Here is a 13,287-nt window from a genome sequence, read left to right on the forward strand (position 1 = left end):
CAAGCGAAGACACCTGAGCCTGGTCCATTACCGGCCACCCGTAGGGGCGAGTACATAGTCGGACACTGGCTCCACTCGGAGATTGTAGAATCTGGCGAATGTGTTGGGTGTCGCCCAGCCTGCAGCTCTGCAGATGTCTGTTAGCGAGGCGCCATGCGCTAGAGCCCAAGAGGAGGCCACACTCCGGGTGGAGTGTGCCCTCACACCAAGGGGACATGGTCGGCCTTGCTGCTGGTAAGCCAAAACAATGGTGTCCACTAACCAGTGAGACAACCTCTGCTTTGAGAGAGCACTTCCCTTCCGCTCTCCACCATAACAGACAAAGAGCTGGTCTGAGGTCCTGAACACTGCGTCATGTCTACGTAAGTGCGGAGAGCGCGTACTGGACAGAGCAATGCCAAGGCTGGGTCTGCCTCCTCCAAAGGCAGCGCTTGCAGGTTCACCACCTGATCTCGGAACGGAGTGGTAGGAACCTTGGGCACATATCCGGCCGGGGTCTCAGGATCACGTGAGAGTAGCCGGCCCGAACTCAAGGCACGCTTCGTCAACCGAAAATGCTTGCAGGTCCCCGACCCTCTTAGCGAGGCCAATGCGGTCAGCAGAGCCGTCTTCATAGACAAGAGCTTAATCTCGGCCGACCGCAAAGGCTCAAGGGAGGCCTCTACAGAGCACTTAAGACTACTGAGAGGTCCCAAGAGGGAACGAGAGGAGAGCGAGGAAGATTCAGTCTCCTCGCCCCCCTCAGGAACCTGATGATCAGGTCGTGCTGCTACTTACCTGTTTGTCTCCCAGGAGATCGTGGTAGGCAGATATTGCGGCCACGTACACCTAAGGGTGGAAGGAGACAGCCTTCGTCCCACCCCCTCCTGGAGAAACGAAGCACAGACCCGATCGGGCATTTCCAGGGGTCTTCCTGGCGGGAAGAGCACCATGTGACGAAGAGGTCCCACTTCAACGCATAGAGGTGTCGTGTAGACTCTGCCCTAGCGGAAGTGATGGTAGCGACCACCGCAGGTGGAGGGCTACTCAAACCAGCCGCGTCCCGTCCAGAAGCCACACGTGGAGCTTCCAGAACGCTGGACGCGGGTGCCAAAAGGTGCCCCGTCTCTGAGTGAGGAGTCTCAGAGGAATAGGCCAGGGAGGGGCTGTCGCAAGGAGTAGCAGTTCTGAGAACCAGGTCCGGCCGTGCCAACGGGGCGACCAACATGACCTGCTCCTTGTCCTCCCTGATCTTGCACAGTACCTGTGCGAGAAGGCTCACTGGGGGAAACGCAAAATAGCGTAGCCCCGACGACCAGCTGTGCGCCAGTGCATCCGTGCCGACCATAGGTCAGGGAATAATACAGGGAGCAATGGGAAGAGTCCTGGGAGGCAACAGGACTACCTGTGCGTCGCCGAACCGTTCCCATATCAGCTGGACCGTCTGGGGATGGAGTCTCCATTCTCCAGGAAGTGGCTGAAGCCGTGAGCTCGTAGGCTGCACGGTTCAGGACTCCCGGGATGTGGACAGCATGAAGGGACCTCAGATGCTTCTGACTCCAAAAAACGAGATGGCGGGCGAGTTGAGACATACGGCGGGAGCGTACTTGTACCCGGAGCGTGCCAGACCGCCATGCCCATCTCGGGACTCGATCGCGTAGCCCGTGCTGAAGCGGTCTCATATGAAGCAATCCGAGCGGCGTTACCGCGGCTGCAGATGCCATATGCCCCAGGAGCCTCTGAAACAGTTTCAGTGGAACCGCACTCTTGCCCTCGACTTGTCGAAGGGAAGTCAGCAGAGACTGCGCGCGCTCGCTCGAAAGCTGCGTGCACATGGCGACCGAGTCGATCCATACCGAGAAAAGAGATCCTCTGCGCGGGGCAAAGTTTGCTCTTCTCCCAGTTGACCCGAAGGCCCAGACGGGCTAGGTGATGGAGCACCAAATCTCTGTGTCCGCAAACCTGCTCTCGAGAGTGACCCAGTATGAGCCAGTCGTCGAGGTAATTCAGGATGCGAACCCCGTGCTGCCGAAGGGGCGCAAGGGCTGCCTCGGCAATCTTCGTAAAGACGCGAGGGGACAGAGATAGCCCGAATGGTAGAACTGCGTACTGATATGCCCGCCCCTCGAAAGCAAACCGTAGGAACGGTCTGCGTCGAGGTAGAATGGAGACATGGAAGTAGGCGTCCTTCAGGTCGTTCGCTGCAACCAATCGTCTGGACGAACGCATTCGAAAAGGCGTTTCGCTGTCAACATCTTGAACGGAAACCGGAGGAGGTAACGGTTCAAGACGCGCAGGTCCGGGATCGGTCAAGCCCACCGGTCTTTTTGGGTACAATGAAGTACGGGCTGTAAAACCCGGAATTCATCTCGGCTGGAGGGACAGGTTCGATCGCACCCTTCGCCAGTAGGGTGGCAACCTACGCTCGCATGACGGGGGCATTAGCCCCGATCATAGTGGAACGGACTCCCCGGAAGCGGGGAGGAACCTGCGCGAACTGAATCGCGTAGCCGCACCTGACTGTCTTCGCGACCCAGCGGGACAGCCCTGGAATCTGAAGCCAGGCTCCCAGGAACTGCACCAGCGGGGTCAAACGGACTACAGGTGTACCCGGAGTGGGGCAGCGATGCAGCGTTACCGACCCGGACAAGGGAGGCTGTTGGGCGTCCCGGTGTGGGGGTGCGGTTAACGTCTGCGTCCTGACAGAGGAGACCAGGGAAGGACGCGCGTTCCACTGGGGTCTGCTCTGCCAGGAGGCTGGCGACAGAGAGGGATGCGAGTGGCGGGACCCGTGGGTGGCGCGCACTGTCATCACCGGTCTCTGGGTCCTCAGAGACAGGAACATGAGTTCTTCCCAAGCGCTGCTAGCCCGGGGGCCAGCAGCGGAAGGATTTTCCCCCGGCCCTCCACCGGGGGAAGGAGAGGCCCTGCTACCATCCCCTGGGAAGAACTGGAACCCATCTCTGAGTTGTCCACCTCCAGCGTGGCGTTTAACCAGGCTGGGGAGCGGACTGGGCGACATCCTCAACCACCTCCACGGCGCGGCCCAGGTTAAGGCTGCTGCTGGGGCCGGGGCGGGAAGAGGGAGGGCGCCCTCGGCGGCGAGCGGACTGAGGCGACTGAGCCGGCGGCTGGTGCAGCAGCTGGCCGCCGGGGCAGTACGTGTTACAGCCTCAGTCTGCTCTGGGGCGGCCGAGAACTGTTGGGCGCAGTTCCCAGCCGCGCCGCCGAAGAGGCCAGCCTGGGATATGGGTGAGTTGAGGGGGCGGGCCCACTCAACGTCCTCCAAATCACCAGGTAAGGCCAGGTGTTCTCCCTGACCACAGCTGTGGACATCTCCCGACCCAGGGAGCGTGTGGCCACCTTCACCGCCCGGGGGCGGGATCAGTCGCGGCACGCAGCTCAATGAAGAGCCCTGGGTCGGCTCCACCCTTGTGCATGTGCAAAGGGGCGGCGGCCTGCCCGTAGCTCTGCAGGACCACGCCACCGAAGTAGACGAGCCTACAGGCTTTGGGAGGGTGCTTAGGACAGCCACACCACGCCACGTCAAGCCCTCCGTGGACACCGTAGTGCGCAACAGAGAGTTCAACAGTGGGGGTGAGGGGGCCCCAGTGTACCCTAGGCCGCGGCCCCATCAAGGGCAGAGAAGGCGGAGGAGGCCACCAAACGATCGCGGGAAGCCCGGGGACTTCCAGGACCGCGTGATCTCCTCATGCACCTCGGGAGCGAAAGGCATTGGGGGCGGGGCCCAACAGCTGTCGGGTGCCGTCCCCAAAAACCAATCGCGCAACCACGAGCACTCGCGACTGGGCGGAGTTCCACACCAGCGCGAGACTCGCGGCTGCCCGAGATAACATGGCTGTCAACCTTAGGTCGGATCAGGCAGCGCTGACACACCCGGAGGCGGAGCACAACTCCTAATCGTCATCCCCAAAGGACTCCAGCCCACCTTGGGATGCGGCGATCGACATCTCACTGCTATCTGGAGCGTGAACGAAACGAACGAGGCGTCAGAGACGGGCCGCTGTTTCAGTCCAACACTCGCGGGTTTAAGCAATGTGCAAGAGGGGGCGTGGCCCGAGGAATGATCGTCGGGGTTCTTAATACCACGGCACCGCACTCAGGTCACCCTGGCCACCAGCCAAAGTACCGCCTCACTCGGAGACGGTAGATTGGGGTGTGGCAGAGGGGACTCTCTCTCCTCACGGAGATCACTGAGTCTCGACCGCAACATCGCGATGGTCACGTTCCCGCAGTGGGAACATGACGCATCCACAAACACTGCCCGAACGTGCTGAAGCCCAAACACATCGAGCAGTGAATGTGCCCATAGACAGCAACGGAGATCGATCGCACCCGGAAGTGCACGGGCGAACCGTCTTGAAAAAGACGTGCCACGCGCAAGCTCTTTTTGTGAGAGGAAAGCTCTGCAGAGTGCCGAAGCGCCCAGGGAAACACACACACAGCTGTTGCAGATCACTGCACAGATCAGCAGGCAGGCAGCATGAGATCGCTGGAACGCGCCGTAACACCAACACCCTGGAGAACCGCTGGTCTCTCGAAGACTGAAGAGAAGACTTCAGAATTCAGGCTTGTAGGAGTGAAGAGATCCTCTTGGCTCCAAAGCAGAAACATAATGCGATGTTCGCAGCGTACTTCCTTATATACCCACGAGGTGGGGCGGAGTTACGCATGCAAATTCCGCATGCCCATGGCATTGGCACTGCCATTGGGCGCTGTTGAATACGATGAAGATGATTGGCTTCTAAGCGAAACCCCCATTCGTTAGTCACTAACGTACGTCGTAGTGACTGAACGAAAGGGAACAACAGTTAATTTTATCACATCACATTTGAAGAGGCTCAGCCTCCCTTGCCTCCTTGGACCAGCGGCATTTTATGAGCATATTTTCTTGTGATCCTTCAATAATTTTGACTCTATCAATATTTTAAATAGATTTAAATAATTTTCTACAACTGTTTCATTTGAGGTTGATTTTTCACTGCAGGCTTGTTTTTAATAAATGCTGATAAACCAAAAAAAATGTTTTGCTTCTGTGCAAGAAGTGTTCATATTGTTAATAATGTAAACAATTATTTAAAATAATATTTCTTGATAAATGGTAAACTAGCCCATAGAGCATCACTAGTAGTGGCAGTGCTGTCTAGTGGTGAGAAATGCATTTTCCCATTCATCTCTGATTCAAATTAGATTTTTAGTAGGCCTACTTAAGTCAACTCTGGTGAAAAGGAATTATATGATAAAATTACAAATTACTTGGTAATACTTTATTTTGATGGTCCCTTTTGAACATTCTGTTGACTATAAGTAACTTTGCAAACACATCAACTAACTCCCATTAGAGTAGAGTAGACTGTCTGCTTAATATCTGTTAACTCTTTATTGTGATGGCCCTCCAAGAGACATTCCACTGGTTATAAGTAACTTTGAAACTACATGTCAACATATTCAAACCCTAACCCACCAGTCTACTAACACTGTACTAAGGTGAGATAGTAGACATAGGTGCAATGTAACTTATAGTCAACAGAATGTGTTAAAGGGGCCATCAAAATAAAGTGAAACAAATTACTTTTAACCAGCCAAATATTGTTAATGAATAAACAGCTTTCTGTTCTTACATCCCTGGTGTTGGGATCATGACAATTCCATGGGATACAGAATCAGTTTATGTGGAGTCTAATTTGAAACTATCTATGTATTATAATAAATAGAACATTATTATCATTGTTAATAAAGGTAACTCCTAGATTCAAAGCTGGACACGAGTAAAAATGCTTGATGCCAGCAGAATCAATAGGCTTTGAGTGAGGTGTCAGATCTTATCGGGGTGCGCAGAACGTCTTTTATCGATTGTTGTTTTATAGGTCAAATGTACAAACTTGGGGCTCTGTCTGGTTTTAGTACCTATAAGGTGGACCTTAAATAATTGGATTTTTCTGGATGCCTTAGTTTATTCTTTAAGATTTTAATTAAATGAATGTTTCCAAATATTTTTATGTATACTTTTCTTCTTTCGTTTATGTATACCAATCTATTTTAACTTCCCTTTGATGACATCTGTGTAATGTTTCATTCTGAAATAGCCCTGAAAATATTTTGTATTTTCACTTTGACCCAATTAAAAGTTCATCAATGAAAATCATTATTGCTTTTACAGACAAAGTTCCACTGTTATCATTATCTGCGCTGAATCTGAATGTCTGTGGTGGTTGAAGGTACAGTCAGGACGTTATGATGTGGAGTAGTGACAGCAAGGCACTCCCCACTGGACTTTGGGTTTCCACTACAGCAATCAGGTCCCCATGCTATATAAATACAGTAGCCACCTTCACACTTGTTCTTCAGACAGGACAGCATCAATTAAAACACACTGACACAGGTAAGAACTTTTTAGTAAATTCAAAATACAGCACTATTTACATTTATGTAAAAGACAGAGACGTTCATTAAGTTAAAAAAAAATAAAAAATGTGCCCATTGGCCCCTGTCCATCATGGCCTCCTAATCATCCCCATATATATATATATATATATATATATATATATATATATATATATATATATATATATATATATATATATATATATATATATATATATATATATATATATACGATTGGTATCATCCCTCAGTCTCCTCTCCACCAATCAGCTGGTGTGTGGGCGTACTGGTGCAATATGGCTGCCGTCGCATCATCCAGGTGGATGCTGCACATTGGTGGTGGTTGAGGAGATTCCCCCCTTCTATGTAAAACACAGTCGTAACCAGCTCACAGGAACAGTGTTTGGGATCCATGCGTGCATCAGGTCTTAAAGGGACAGAAGTTATTTATTATTCAAACTACAAAAAGACAAACGATCACTTACGAGTACACATATTCTGAATGCCGTCGGCAGAATTCAAATGAGCCATTTTAATCTAGATTAATCTAGATTCGAAGTGCACGAAGGGCAAACCGAGGGACAGGGTTGCCAGGTCTGCACAACAAAACCTCTCCTTTGCTAATCAAAAGTAGCGGAATCACGGCCAAAATGTGGCAAAATATGCCGGTAGAGATATTGCTAAAATAAAGACAACTTAAACCTGTGGACTATAGGCTACAAACAACCCACACCAACAGTAAATGCAGCCTAATTCCAGACTTGGCAACACCGAACCGAGCTGCGTTGAATGGGCTAGCTAGCAGGTGTGACAGCGGGCGTTCGCGAGGAGATTTTAAAAAGAGAAATGGAGCAGAAAAGTTTTTTCTTTTTTTTGCTTTTTTTTGTGCTTTTTATCCGTTTTATTGGATTTTGACATGCTTCAAAGCCTGTGACGATGGGAGACCGGACCATAAGCACGTAAATCGGTAGCCTATGGTTAAATATTTAATCGTTAAGTTGCAACTATTGTTTATTATGTTAAAAGTAACTGTTACAATATATTTTAAACATTTATACATTTACGTCCAAGTCTTTATTTAAGTAGGCTACTTATTTTTATTCAACTCACATCATCTCAGATGTATTATGACATGGCAGCCGTCGACCAATTCAGCCCCGCAAACCTGCGGATAGTGGAAATATGAACTCATCCCAGATGAAGATGATGTCCCGCTGGCACAGGCCTGGTCTCTATTGTGCATTATTCCCCATCCCCGTCCAGCTCCACCAGCGTCTCCCGCTTAGCTCAATTAAATACAATGTTTTCTTCTGTTTTAACTGTTAGTTTAAATTTCTGTTGTTTCTGATGTTAAACTTAAGTTATATTGTAGACCTATGAATAGTTGTAAAAAGTAGCCTTCTTTAAGTAATGTATAGATCAATTTATTTTCATTTACACATTTTAATTTACATGACAAGAAAATATATGTGAACACATGAACATATAGGAATTTGTTTAATGTACAAATTATAACTTGCATTACAAAAATAAACAATGTACAGAACAACCAATTCTCTTTTATTTAGCCTATACACATTTCAAGTTAGCGAAAATGAACAATAGACAGCAATTAGTTTGTTTCATTTACAAATAACTTGCATTAAAAAAAATGTATAATAATATAGAGAAATTGTTCTGTGCATCCCGGCCACGACTTTACATTCAGCCTTTGGAGGAGACTTTCGGTAGCCTAATGGCCGTCGTCAGAGAGCGTCATTCATTCATATAAAATACTTTATTTTGCAGTACAGCTAGTAAAGTCAGCAGTTATCGTTTATTTGCATTTTGACTTATAGTTTTGAGTGACAGATGTCGCATTTGATTTAGCCTATTTTTGTCTGTGACATTTTTTAGCTACGGTGTTGACAGTATGATAAGAAAAATAAATAAATGATTGCATGGCCAACATAGCCTATTACTTTTGTTATCCCCAGTCTCTCTCTTTCTGTAGGGGAAATTTAAAAGAGAGATCCTGGAAAATAAATCTAAATTTAGCTGGATCGGTCGGGTCGGAATTAAAATAATTTATAGCGGGTGAGCACGGAGTGAATTTGAAGTGCGAGCGGGAGGGTGCGGAATAGATCCTATTGCAGGTGCGGGACGAAAAAACAGCCCCGCGCAGATCTAATTTGTATTTAAAGAAAGTGCAAAAGGGAGAGAATGGACTGATTCCTCTTCTTGAGAGAATGGATGAGAAATAAATAACATTTATGCAAGTTAAAATTGGGAAATTAAAGTTTTGCCAGGTTTCTCAGGGCAGGGAAATGTGCGAATGCACTAAACGTTATGTTTACTTCAAGTTCAAGCGGTTGCGCTGTTGTGTTCAATAGTATCCAGGCTAGACTTGCCGCCACTACCGTCTTTCACTGGGAAATGTAATCCCGCGCCGTAAGAAATCTGATCGAGTGCCGCGGGAATGCGGACCAGTCAAATCGTAAGTTATGTCCATAACTATGGATCTATGAGACCGAACGATGACCGTCACCACAGTCTTACCTTGAATGGTAGAAGAGAGGAGAAAGCTGGTGACCTCATAACTCACCCTGGGCGTAAACGGTGTTCGCCCTTTAGGAATTGAGCCACCAAAGGGTGTTTGCCAATACTTACACCGTCAACTAAGACATGAAAGTGGGAGATGGCCGCAATGTAGATTTGTATGGTATTAACAGATTTCTCAGAATCCAACAATGACTGAAGAAACCTTAGAACCAGACTGGTGTCACAATTGGCAGAATCTAGTTGTTGGTCTTGACACCATGTTGAGAACACTCGCCACTTGCTAGAGTAGTTACTCCACGTGGAGGGTGCCTTAGAACTATTTATAGTCCTCAATACAGCTTCATCTAAGTCTTTAGAGAGGGACTGAGCAGAGGCCATACCCACAGTTGTAACTTCTCAGGTCTCGGGTGCCAGATTTGGCCCTCTGCTTGGGAGAGGAGATCGACTCTCTTTGGTAACGGTAATGGGTGATCTTGGACCAAACGCACAAGAGCCGGAAACCAAGGTTTCTTCTGCCATCTCGGAGCCACAAGTAACACTCTGTGACGGCCCCGTGCTAACCTGCTGAGCACTAGTGGAATCAGAGGTAAGGGAGGAAAAGCGTACAACAACTGTTCCGGCTGGCTTGTGATAGTGCATCTATCCCCAAGGGACCTCCCTGGTTGTTCAGGGAATACCATAGATCGCGATGTGTTGTCTCTGTAGTCGCAAACAGGTCGATCTTCGCCACACCAAACTGACCCCATATGAATCTCACGACTTCTGGATGGAGACGCCACTCTCCCGGGAGAGGTCCAGTTCGAGACAGCAGGTCTGCTGCTTTGTTTGCAACCCCCGGTATGTATGCTGCTCTGAGTGATGAGAGTTTTCAAAATGCCCAAAACAGTAGCTCTTTTGTCACCTGGAGACATCGCACTGATCTGGTGCCGCCTTGGTGATTGATGTGGTACACTGCAGACATGTTGTCCGTCCTCACCAAAACATGTTTGTTCTGCAACCATGGAAGAAAAGCCTTCAGAGAAAGATACACTGCTCTGAGTTCCAGAACATTGATGTGCTCTAAGGTCCAGGGAGATTCCCAGAGACCCCTGACGGACCTGCCTTCCCACACTGCTCCCCACCCCGTCAGAGAGGCATCTGTCGTTATCACAGACCGCCTTGCTGGGATGTTGCCTAAGGGAACCCCTTGTGATAACAACGTCTTGTTGTTCCAAGGGTGTAACATCTGCACACACCTTTGTGTAACCCTTATCTTTACCTTTCTGTGTAATTTGGGGTGCAATTGGAAGCCATTCAGCCAGCGTTGTAGAGGACGGGCTCGGAGAAGGCCGAGTGGGATCACAACCGCTGCTGCCGCAATCATACCCAACAATCGCTGAAATTGAATCAACCTCATTCTCTTGTTCGTCCGAAATGACTGAGCTAGATTGATCAACTGTAACACCCTCTGGGGTGATAGGGATGCAGTCATCATTTGGGAATCGAGTGAAATTCCCACAAACACGGTGTTTTGTCTGGGATTCAGATTGCTCTTTTCCCTTTGAGACCGAGAGACTGGACATGTTGGAGTACTATTTCTGTGTCCCTCATCGCTTGACTGCAAGATGGAGCACAAATTAGCCAGTCGTCCAGGTATAATAGAATTTTCAACCCTGCACACTGAAGAGGACGAAGGGCTGCTGCAACCACCCTTGTGAAGACCCTTGGAGACAGAGACAGGCCAAATGATCTTGATAAACCCGGTCTTGAAAGGCAAAAAAAAAGAAACAGGTGATGATCCTGACATATGGGTATGTGGAAATATGCATCCTTCAAGTCTATGGAAGTGAACCATTCCCCCGGTTCTATGGACTCCAAAATTTGCGCTGTGGTCAGCATTTTGAAAGGCAATATTTTTAGGAATTTGTTCAGTTGCCGTAAGTCCAGAATGGGCCGAAGTCCACCATCTTTTTTTGGTACCAGGAAATACTTTGAATAGAACCCAGTGAGCTGTTTGCTGGTGTTTATCTGAACAATTGCTTTTTTCTGTAATAAAACCATGATCTCTTTGGCCAAAATTTGCGCCTGGACTGTATCCTGTATCCTGTCCTGATGGTATCTAGGACCCAAGGATCTGATGTTACTTTCTCCCAACAGTCCAGGCAAAGTTGGGAGCATGCTTCGGCGACTCCAAGACCGCTATGCATTACCTCCCCTGGGATTTGAAACCCCTGGAAGTACGTCTCTTAAAATACTCTCCCCTGGCTGGAGTGTGCGACTGACCAGTTTGGGGAGCTTGGTGAGACTGTCTAGAACCTCTATAATGGGATTGGTACCCCCTAGTTCGTCCTCTCTCATACCCCCAAGGTTCCGAACGAGGAAAGTGTGAGGGCTGAAAAGATTGAGCAGCTCTATGGCCATATCTGGAAGGTCCACCAAATGTCTGCTGAACTGATTCTCTCCTGCGCCTTGCCTGATCGGCAGTATCCAGTACAGACTGGGAATCAGCATGAAATACCCGGCCTGAAACAACTGGCATATTAGTCAGTTCCTTCCTAATGGTCTCAGGCAAAGATGTCTGAGCCAACCATATCTGTCTTCGGGCTAGCATAGCCGAAGACATAGATGCTCTAATATCCCTGGTAAGCTGTGAGTGGGTAATGAGTGCTGTGTCAATCAGATTTATAGAATCCTGGTCCTCTGTATTGACAACCTTCCTCAAAGCAGCCAAAACTATTGCCAAAGCATTTCCTGATCGGGCTGCCCGAGTAGCTGCATTATAAGCTTGGCACATTAATCGATCAGTTTTCTGACATTCTTTGCCAGGACAACGAGGGTTGTCCGTAACCCTATCAGGTCCCAAAGTAGTTAGTGCTGCAATCTCTCGCTCCACTGAAGGCATGTTTCCCATACCACTCTCAGGAGGGTAATTTAACTTAACTGAAGTAAGTCTGCGAACAGAGCTTTTTAATGGACAGAAAAATGCTTCCTTGAAATGTAATCCCTCAGAATAAACTATTTGGTATTTATTTGAAAATAATTATTTATAACAATACCATTAATACATAGATTGTGACGAATCACTCTTCATTAATCGTTCTCTGAAGTAAGTTTGCGAACAGAGCTTTTTGATGGACAGAAAAATGCTTCCTTGAAATGCAATCCCTCAGAATAAACTATTTGGTATTTATTTGAAAATAATTATTTATAACAATACCATTAACACATAGATTGTGACGAATCACTCTCATTTAATCATCTTTCAAAAATAAGTCTGCGCACAGAACTCCTAATCGTATGGTAAAATTATACATCCATCATTCTACGTGCGAACACGCAGTAAACAAGATGGAAAAACTACTGTCAGCTGCGAACAGCTAACCCAACATTCACCTGTAAACAAACTTATAAAACTAAAGAAAAACTCACCGACGTGCGTTCCAATGGAGCACCGAGATATATAAATGTGGAGAAATCCAACAATCCTCAGGGACGTGAAGCACCTGCACGAAAACGTGACGGATTGTAAATAGAATGTCTCCTGTAGAAATGAAGCATAAAAAACGCGCTCTACCGCTTCGGTCTCAGATGAGGCGAGAAAGGCAAGAGGAAGTGGTTGGTTCACCTGGATGTTATACAGCCAACCCCTAGGGTCAGTCACCTGACATTGTTGATATTAGGTCTCGAGGATAGGCAGAAGAATGGTGTCAAGGTAAGACCGTGGTGACGGTCTGAGTGTGGTCGAAATAGGTCCTGTAGTCACCAGTGTGCTATGAATTCTGGGATTGGGTAGGCTGCGAGGTTGTGGGAAGGTTCCATCTGCTGTACCCTTCCTTTGCCTGAGAAACGGAGGGCGCATTTTGAAGTCGCTTTCGACTTGCGGCAGCCTTCGTTGCGCCACTGTGACGCAATCGCACTTCAAATGCGGCCTTCAGAGGTGCAGCTTTCACATTGGGACACCCTTCGTAGTGCCGCTGTGATGCAATCGCACTTCAAATGCGGCCTTCAGAGGGTGCAGCCTTCACATTGGGACACCCTTCGTAGTGCCGCTATGACGCAATCGCACTTCAAATGCGGCCTTCGAAGTGCGCGCCCTTCACTTTGGGACACAGCTACAATGTATAATAAGTGACTGACTTAAAACAACAGTTAATTTTATCACATCACATTTGAAGAGGCTCAGCCTCCCTTGCCTCATTGGACCAGCGGCATTTTATGAGCATGTTTTCTTGTGATCCTTCAATAATTTTGACTCTATCAATATTTTAAATAAATTTAAATAATTTTCTACAACTGTTTCATTTGAGGTTGATTTTTCACTTCAGGCTTGTCTTTATAAATGCTGATAATCCCAATAAATAAATAAATAAAATAAATGTTTTG

This window comes from Gobio gobio (genome assembly GCF_949357685.1).
Source record: "Gobio gobio genome assembly, chromosome: 15".
NCBI lineage: Eukaryota > Metazoa > Chordata > Actinopteri > Cypriniformes > Gobionidae > Gobio > Gobio gobio.